Raw genomic sequence first — 9,515 nt, 5'->3', positions numbered from 1 at the left:
ACACCCCCCTGCACCCTACGCTCACACCCTTACACACCCCCTGCACCCTGCGCTCACACCCTTACACAGCCCCTGTACCCACACCCTTACACACCCCCCTGCACCCTGCGCTCACACCCTTACACACCCCCTGCACCCTGCGCTCACACCCTTACACAGCCCCTGCACCCACACCCTTACACACCCCCCTGCACCCTGCACTCACACCCTTACACACCCCCTGCACCCTGCGCTGACACCCTTACACACCCCCTGCACCCACACCCTTACACACCCCCCTGCACCCTGCGCTCACACCCTTACACACCCCCTGCACCCTGCGCTCACACCCTTACACACCCCCCTGCACCCTGCGCTCACACCCTTACACAGCCCCTGTACCCACACCCTTACACACCCCCCTGCACCCTGCACTCACACCCTTACACACCCCCTGCGCTCACACCCTTACACACCCCCCTGCACCCTGCGCTCACACCCTTACACACCCCCTGCACCCTGCGCTCACACCCTTACACACCCCCCTGCACCCTGCGCTCACACCCTTACACACCCCCCTGCACCCTGCGCTCACACCCTTACACACCCCCTGCACCCTGCGCTCACACCCTTACACACCCCCCTGCACCCTGCGCTCACACCCTTACACCCCCCTTGCACCCTGCGCTCACACCCTTACACACCCCCCTGCACCCTGCGCTCACACCCTTACACCCCCCTTGCACCCCGCGCTCACACACTTACTCCCCTGGCCCTGTGCACTCACATCTTTACACACCGCTCGCACACTCACAGTTTTCATACCCCCCCTTGCACTCTGCACTCACTCCCATCACACGTGCACACCCCTACATACACACCCTGTGTACACACACACCTTACACTCCTGTTGCACACTTGCCCCGCTACTTGCACACACCTTACGCACACCGTGTGCTGTGTGCGCACCCCTGACCTCCCTGTGCTTCCTCTGCACACACACACACATCACACGCCTGTACACCGCCCCTTGCACACGCACCACCCTGTGCACACCCCTTCCCGCACCTTTTAAAGAGCACCCTCCTTGCACCACCGTGCACACCCACTCCCTGCACCGCCAGTACGCACCCCTGCACCGCACCCCCCCCCACCGCACACCCCTTGCACTGTGCACACACACACGCGTGCACACCCCTTGCTCCCCACCTCGGTGCGAGGCTGTGGGTGCGCGGCGGCCGCCCCGGCTCCCGCGTGGTGCTGGGCAGGAGGGCGCCAGCAGCCCCGGCAATCCCTGTCACCCAGCGGCACCCAATTTTACCATGGAAGAAAAAAAAGAAAAGAAAAAAAACCAACACAAAACCACCCCAACCCAGCAGCCTCATTTACGATATGTTTTGCATGAACAATCACAATATTATTTTGTGGTGACTAACTCAAACCCGCGCCCTGGCAGCCGGGAGCTGCCGACCACAGCTTCCTCTGGCCCCATCGCCCGTGCCGGGGAGCGCTGCCGGGCGTCCCGCCGGGGACACCCGCCACACCCGCGCCAGCCCCGGGGTGCAGCCTCCTGCCCCCAGTCAGGAGCCGTGCTGGGACAGCCTGGGCCAGGCTGGGAGCTGCCTGTGGCTCTGCAGCCGAAGCGTGGAGGACACGGCCGGGGCTGGTTTTCTGGCCAGGGCAGCGCAGGGAGGTGACCAGGGCCACGCGGTGCCACTGCTTTCCTCTCCTCCATCGCACTGCCACAGGCTGGGGAACCAGGCTCCGGATAAAGGTACTGGTGGCAGAGCGGGGTGGTGTGGGGGGAGCACCACGGGGCGCCCCAGCACGGCGTGGGGACAGGAGCTGGAGCATCCTTTGAGCAGCAGCAGCAGCACCAGCTGGAGGATAAACATGAGGAAGGACCCGGCACAGTCACCCCTGGGGCTGAGCTTTGCCGCTGCAGCAGGTGCAGGGGTGGCACACGGACCCCCCCATCCCACCCAGCATCCCCCTACCCCAGCTGCAGGCAGCCCCGTGAGTGGTGCCCAGTGCTTCCCCAGCCCAAAACCGGGGGGATTCTTCTCTCCGGCCAACACCTCGCCTTTCAACGCCTCGCCCCCAGCTACTATGCAAGCGTTGACTTGTGCACAGAGCCTGAGGACAGTGCTGGCATCTGCTCCGACATCCAGCCCTTGTGTGAGTCAGTAAACACCCTTACAAAAACACAGATGTCCGACACTTTTGCTAACGCCGAGGGTGGTTGGTGCCATTCGCTTTCCTCCACTGCGAGGGAGGGAATTTTATCAGGGAAATGAAAACGAGCCTCGGCGAAACCCCGAGGAGCTCCAGCAAAGCAGCCCAGCTTGCGGCAGGCGAGCTGTGATGGCCCAAGATCTCGGCGAGCAGCCCGTGGCGCTTGGGGACATCTTGTCCCCCAGCTGCCACCACGAGGGTGTGCCTTTATCAGCCAAGGCTGGGGCTCCCCTGCCCTGCTGCCGCCACTAAGGCCACTGGTGCCGAGTCGGGCTGCAAGGGATGGCCCCACTGCAAACCTTCGGGGAACCGGCTCTGCTCCTGCCGGACGTGGCAGGGCTCAAACGCCTCTTCCTTGCCATCCAAGCGCCGGGATGATAAATGTGCTCCCAGCTTTTGGGGTGACCTTGCCCTCCGTGATGAGTGCCGCTCTGTCTGCTGGTGCTGGCACCTCTCTGCCACCGGTGAGAGCTGGGGAGAGCACTGTAATTTTTCTCAGTTCTCCAGGTGGCCCTGGCTCCCAAAAGTTTGCGCTGGGGCTGTAAACCATCCATTGCAGGAGGTCGCAGGGATGGAATTCCCTTGTCCAGCCCCAAACAGCCTGCTGTGCAAGGGCCTGGGATGGTCCCACGTGTGGATCTTGCCTGCTGCCGGAGCATCCCTGGGCACCCTCCTGGTAGCTACCCCAGCTCTGGCGGCTCTCTTCCCATCCCCTTCATGTTGCTTCGATAGGATGGGAAGGAAAAGCATCTGCGAGTGTTTGCACAGAAAAAAAATAATTTGAGAAATTCATTAGGAAAACACATTAGTGAAAAATTTGAAGGCAGGGACCAGCAGCAGAAGGGAAAGGCTTGAGAGTCCCTCCTGCCGGCTTGGCAGCACCATCACCTTGCCACACTGGGGTCCTGCCGGTGAGGCAGAAGCAGGGCTGAAAACTGGGTTTGTGCCTCCTTTCCTGGACCTCTGGCAGTGGCACCCATGGCACAGAGCCAGCGGTGGCTCTGCAAGGGATCCTGAGCGCTTCCCCTGGGATTCGGGAGACATCTGAGGCTTTGCCCCTCTGCTGGGGACCGCAGCGCACCCGGGGGGCCCACGGTGCTGTGACAGAGCAAGAGGGGGTCGCTTGCAGAGGCATGAGGGCTGCTGGGGGGCACAGGGCTAACAGGCAGATGCTGCATCTATTTTCTCCTCCTTGCTCATTTTGGTTTCTGTGTGGGTGGCTCATGTGAACACAAAGGTGATGGGGAAAGCATTGTGCAAGAACAGCCTGTCCTTTCAAACACCTAAATTTAAGCCGGTGATTTTGGTGCATTTTCAGGGCTCGTGTGTGCCCACAATTTTTTGGAGAGCTGGGACAGCTGCTGGCTTCACCCCCTCTTTCTCCAAGCGCCTTTTCGCCCCATGAATCATGGCACCAGCCTCCTGGAACAAATCTGTTTCGACTTTGTCCTCATTCCTATTGTTGTGAACCATCTAAGAGGTATTTGCACTGAAGCCACATCCTAAAGGTCATCTAATTTTTGGCAGTCCGGTGCAGTACTCATCAGCAGACGTGGATAGAGAGAGGTGGTTTGCAAACCCTCCTCTCGCTGCTGCGTCGGTCCCTGCAGCGTCCATCCCCCAGTCCCTCAGGGATGCCGGGTCAGGGATGCCACATCTCAGCCCTCCTCCTGCAGCACTGGCGTGCCTTAACGGCCAATTAGCAAATCTCCCCTCGGACCCGTGGGCATCCACAGCGCAGAGATGCCACCAGCCGTAGGGCACTTTCTTGTCTCCCAGATGGAAATTAGAAAGGAGGAATTGGAGGTGAGATGGAGAGGGATGAATAATGAGGATGGTGGGGATCCTGTGCTGCTGCGGCATCCCAGTCCCCCAGCAATGGCCAGTACTGGCCAGCTGCACCTCACACCCAGCCCTCCCTCAGTGCTGTCCCAGCAGACTGTCACTGCCTCCAGGAGGTGTGTGGGGAGGAGTTATGGAGGAAAGGACACAGTGTCTGGCTGGGGAGGAAGGACCCCGTAAGATGCACAGCCCCAGCAAGCTGAAAAACCCCCAGTATCACAAAGAAAAACAACCCCCAAAACACCCCCACACCCCAAGCAGCTGCTCACCAAAACCATTTTTAACTACAACACACCAACAGAAAAAAATAACAACTTCTCCAACCCATTGTGATAAATGTTATTTCACTCAGCACTGGCAGATAAAATCAAGTTTAAGCCACATGCCTTAAATACCGAGGCTTTATCTGAGCCGGGTTTGGAGCCTGACCTTTACCGCGGCGCGGTGCTGTGCTCTGCTCCGCCAGTGCCACCGGCTCTCAGCCCCGGGAGTGCGGGAGCAGACGCAGCACCCGAGGTGCCTCCGAGGTGGCACGAGGGCCGGGGAAGAAGAGAGAGGAGGGAGAGGAGGAGGTTTTCCTGGCCAGGGCTTGGAGGGAGAGCTGGAGGGGCTTGGGGATGCCCGGCAGAGTGGGGCGAGCGGGTGGCACACGTGGGTAACAGCAGGCTGTGCCGGGGCAGGCAGCTGGGCACAGATGTGGTGAGAGCAGCTGTGGGACGTGCACCGAGCTGCCACCGGGCTCAGGCACCTGCAGGTGACGTCGCTAGAGCTGAAAAGCCCCAAATTCTGCCCACCTCAACCCCTCTCCCACCCAAAGGGTGACTCTGTTGGAGTGACTGGGCATCACTTTTCCCATGCCTTGGGTCCACATCCCCTGGGCCAGGCAGGGAGGAAACCTGGGTCTTCTACCTCCCAGGTGAGCACTGAGACAGTAAATTTAAAAAAACCCAAGCAAAATATAGCTGGTATTCCTCCATCAGCTTGCTCCGTGTCCCCAGTGGCTACTATGAACCTGCAAAGGTTATATATGTATATATACACATATATGAATAAGGTTTTTTTAAAAATATATGTATATATGTTTGTTAAAGACACATCTAAACCCTCTCTATGTGGGATGTCGCTATCCTTCACCCATCTGTAGTGGTGATGGTGACATGGTGATGGACCAAGGGACAGTCCCACAGCAGCAGCAGCCTCTCCTGGAGGCAGTGGTGGCTGAGAAGGTCCCGTTGTGACGGTCCCTGGGCCAGGGCAGCCCCCGGGGTGGGGGAGCTGTGTCGCTTTGATTCGCTGCTGTAACTTGTTACCTGGTTAATGGGTGTTTCAAGCTGGGTGAAGTTAGTTGTTGTCCCTAACGGGCATGAGTGACAGTGCCTTGGGTGACATTAATGCCTCACCTTTGCTTTGTTAGCATGCGTCTAATGAGTGAGGTGTCTGCAACTTTTAACAACCGCAAACTTTCTTTTTTTAATGCCTTAAAAACTGCAGTTAAGAAATTTGGCCTCTGTCGAGCGATGGTAGGGAAACATTGCCAGCGGCAAGGGCTCAGCCAGGGGTACATGGTGATGGGTTGTCACCAGCAAGCGATGGAGGACCTGGGAGAGGAAAAGCCCCAGACCCTGGCTGGGGGCCCTGGCTCGTCACCAAGGCACAGCACGATGGCAAAGGGTGCAAAGTGAGTAAACTTGGGTTTTCTGCAGAAGAAAAAGCGAGCCACCCACACGCCAGGAAATCTCTCCTCTCCGTGTGGGTGGTGGAGGCCCCAAGATGAGTTATCTCTAAAGGGCGACTCTGGGGATACCTAGAGATCTTCATCAGCGTGGATTTGGTGCGCGCCGGGGAGGAAATATCAGCGTTGCCAGCTGGGGCTTTGGGTTTGTGTGGTGGTGTTTTTTTCAAAGCTCCTTTTAGCAGCTCATTTTAAAATCAGTTAGAAAATAGGAGCCTTCACCCCACCGCAGGCCATCTCTCCATGGACCTGTTCCCACGGGCATCGTCCCACCTGGGACAGTTTTACCCTTTATCCCTCCCCCATTCCCGTGCGATGCTCATATGAGGCGATGGCAGGAGCAGGTGCCTGGCCCTTCTCTTTAAGGCTATTTAATGGAAAATAACAGGGCAGGGACAGCCTGAACCCTCACCAGCAGGGGCAGGGAGCATCCCTTTAGCCATCCCCACCAGCTACCCCATCTCAGACCTCCATTTCTCACCGGGGCTCAGCTATAACACATAGCAAAACGTGGTAAAATCAAGGAGATTGCAAGCAAAAATCCCACTCAGTGCATCCCATGCCTGCCATTCTCTGGGATCCTCTTAGGGTTGAGCAGGAGCAGGGCTTGCAGGCAGATGGGATGCTTGCCAAGTAAGGAGAGATGCATGGTGAGTTGCAGCTAACACCTATCTACCATATATAACAATGTGAAACTCCTACACCCACACGAGCTCCTTCACTTGCAGGGGGCTGACATTTAAACTGTAGAAGCCCACACCCAGCTGATGGCACAGCTGGTAGGGACACACCTGTACCACAGCCACTGCTGAAAAAAGAATCACTACTCCAAAGTGAGGCAGGCAGAAATTAGCATTAATTAGGGGCAAACACACAGGTAAAAACTCCATCGTGCTCGTAACACAGGGTTATATGCCACTCTGGTCCGTGTTATGAGATTAGGAACTAAATATATATATATATATATACACACTATATATAAAAACTTGAACCTGGCAGAGATTTTTGCCTGGACAGAGAACAGCTGGCTCCATCTTAGCTCATAAGAATATTAAATGAAGGAGGAAGGGGGAAAAAAGCAGCAACCCCAACACTGAATGTTTATATTTCAACCAGCTACAAGGAGGTTTCTCCAGCTGATCTGCCTCATGGTGCAACTTGCTACAGCTGACTTGTTAACCAGCTGCTTCCTATCAAACCCAAAGGCTTTTCCATATGTCACAGAAAGCCTAACAAGAGGCTAAGCAGGCTGCATTAAAGGGTAATCGGAGAGTTATTTGCCGTAAAGGCAGGCAGAGGAGCCCCAGCTGCAGGAAGGAAACTTCCCATGTTGCTGTGACATGGAAAAGGTTTTCCCAAAGCAAGGAAGGAGCAGTGCTGTCACGTCTCATGAAACTGCAGGCAGGTAGACAGGCAGCTGCAGAGCCTGGGCATGCAGCACCACATTCGATGGGAAGGCATCAATGGTCCGGGGCAGGTTTGCTGTCAGCACAGGGAGAAGAGTAAGAGCCCGATGCAAGACTCAGGAGGAGCAGATAAACAAACAGCGTAATAGTGAATCACCCAAAGTGACACAGATGCTGGGGTCACCACCCCTGCTGCCATCACAGGCTCTTCTACCGTGCAGTTGGACTTACGAAAACAACTAAACAAGTGTTTCCAGTACCTCTGCACACAGAGCAGCCTGCGAGTCCCCTCTGTGGCCCCTGGGCCAGAACAGCAAACCCTGTGAAAAACCAACCCATCTGTCCCTGCTTGTGGCGAGACAGCATCCCTGCCCTTCCTCAGCATCCCGGGCCTAGCCCACCTACCCGACTGCTGGCCTTTTTCAAGCTGAACAATTTAGGCAGAGGAAAAATACCCCTGAAATACAGTGAGGCAGGGAGATCTATGAAAGTCTGTTGTTTGTCTCCCTCCTGTGGATAGATGCAAAAATAAAATTAATGCCCTCACCTCCCGCCCCGGTCTGGTGATGACACATCCTTTTCTCTATCTGTTTCACAGGATTATAAGCCAGGGCACTACCTGAACACAGCTGTGAGCAGCATCAGGATAACTGCATCCCACCAGCTGTGAGCTCCCCTGGAGCCCCTCTGAAGCGTGCTGCCATGTGAGCGCTCTCCAGTTTCTCTGGAGATTAAGTCCACACGTTACTCGTATGCAGTTTGAGTGAGGAGTTGCTGGCAGCAAAGCCATGCTGACAAAATCTAAATGCCCTATTTTTGCGTGCCACACACACACGTTGAGCACTAATTTCCCTGTGCAGCGTTGCTGGTTCTCCTCTCCCCCATACATGATTTTCTTCACAAATCACCCCAGGTCCCATAACTCCTGGTTACAGCTCACCATTTCACCCACGGATGGGAAGAAGGTCCTCAGCGAGGGAAGCATCTCAGCGCTGGGACTGTGCCGGCAATCCTGGCTCCTCAGCAGCGTGCCGTGTCGCCGGCCATCCGTTATTCACCGTTTGTAAGGCACCAATGCAGAGCACCACCTTTGCTCCCGAGCCAGGGAAGACAGCCCAGCACGGATGCTGCCACGGAGCTGGTGTGTTCAAGATGCTTGCTAGATTTTGGAGTTTGTAATTGGGGTAATTAGTTATGTTGATGCTTAACGTTTGACAAAATAGCTATAATGTCAAGCCAACCTCATGTAAACTTAAGTGAGCTACTTGCATAGGCAGCAATGATTCAGTGTGTTGGTGTATGGCCGCTGTAATTAAGAAATGTAAAAATAGATAAAAAGGAATAGGGGGCAATTTTAAAGGAACACTTTCCTGGCATTTTCCCAGAGTATTTTCACAATATTTTGCTGCAGTAAGGGAAAACAAAACCTCATAACGAGCAGAAAGCAACTGGTTCAATTCCAGTCAGGAGAGATATTTGCCTCATGGTTTTCCCCTCGTCTCCAATAATTGTGTTGTGGATGGTCAGAAGTGAATGTAACACAAGTGGCAAGTGTGCCTTTAGTCCTATCTAACCTAAACCTAACCTGCAAACCTCAGTTTCTTTCAGCCTACAAGCTCCTGAGAGAAAGGGGTGAGCAGGAGGGCTGTGGATGTAGGAGCCCCAGACCCCGAAGAACTGCAGTAGCAGCACTCTGAGTGCTGTTGCTCACCTGCACATTCGTCTCGTCACTGTCTCAGAGCAGCATTTCCTTCTATTCATTATCTGCAGTGGCTTTTTTGGGAGACCTACAGAAAACCTGTTCTCCTTACACCTACCGACCATGTTTTTTTCCCCCAATCAGGCATAGAAAGATACACGAGTTCACGCTCTCGTAGCCCGTGTGATACACGTGCTATCTCCCTTCCAAGCGCTGTCTTCTCTTCAAAGAGACGTGGGAGTCTTCCACAAGGGCAGGGTCTCAGTCTGGAATTACATTCCTGCTTCTAACACTTCGCTCTTCCCCAAAAGGCTCTGTTCACCATTTTTCATGTTGGGAAAATGAATCCTCAACACCTCACATACACGAAGGTCCCTTCAACATGAATCATTCGATGGTCTTTTTCAAAAATCCCAGGGGAGGTTGAAGGCAATGACTTTGTCTGTACAATACTTTCTAACAGTTTTTTTTCTCCTTAGAAATACACAATATTATAACAACTGTCTACAGTCTCCAGCATACCCATGCCTCCCAAATAAATTAACAAGTAATTTTACTGTCATTTTTTTCCACAAAAGCATAGAAAGATGCAATTTATCATTCCTGAAGTTAACCCCAAGAA

This window comes from Strix uralensis, chromosome 3 (genome assembly GCF_047716275.1).
Source record: "Strix uralensis isolate ZFMK-TIS-50842 chromosome 3, bStrUra1, whole genome shotgun sequence".
Lineage (NCBI taxonomy): Eukaryota > Metazoa > Chordata > Aves > Strigiformes > Strigidae > Strix > Strix uralensis.
Note: the sequence above shows the minus strand (reverse complement) of the source record.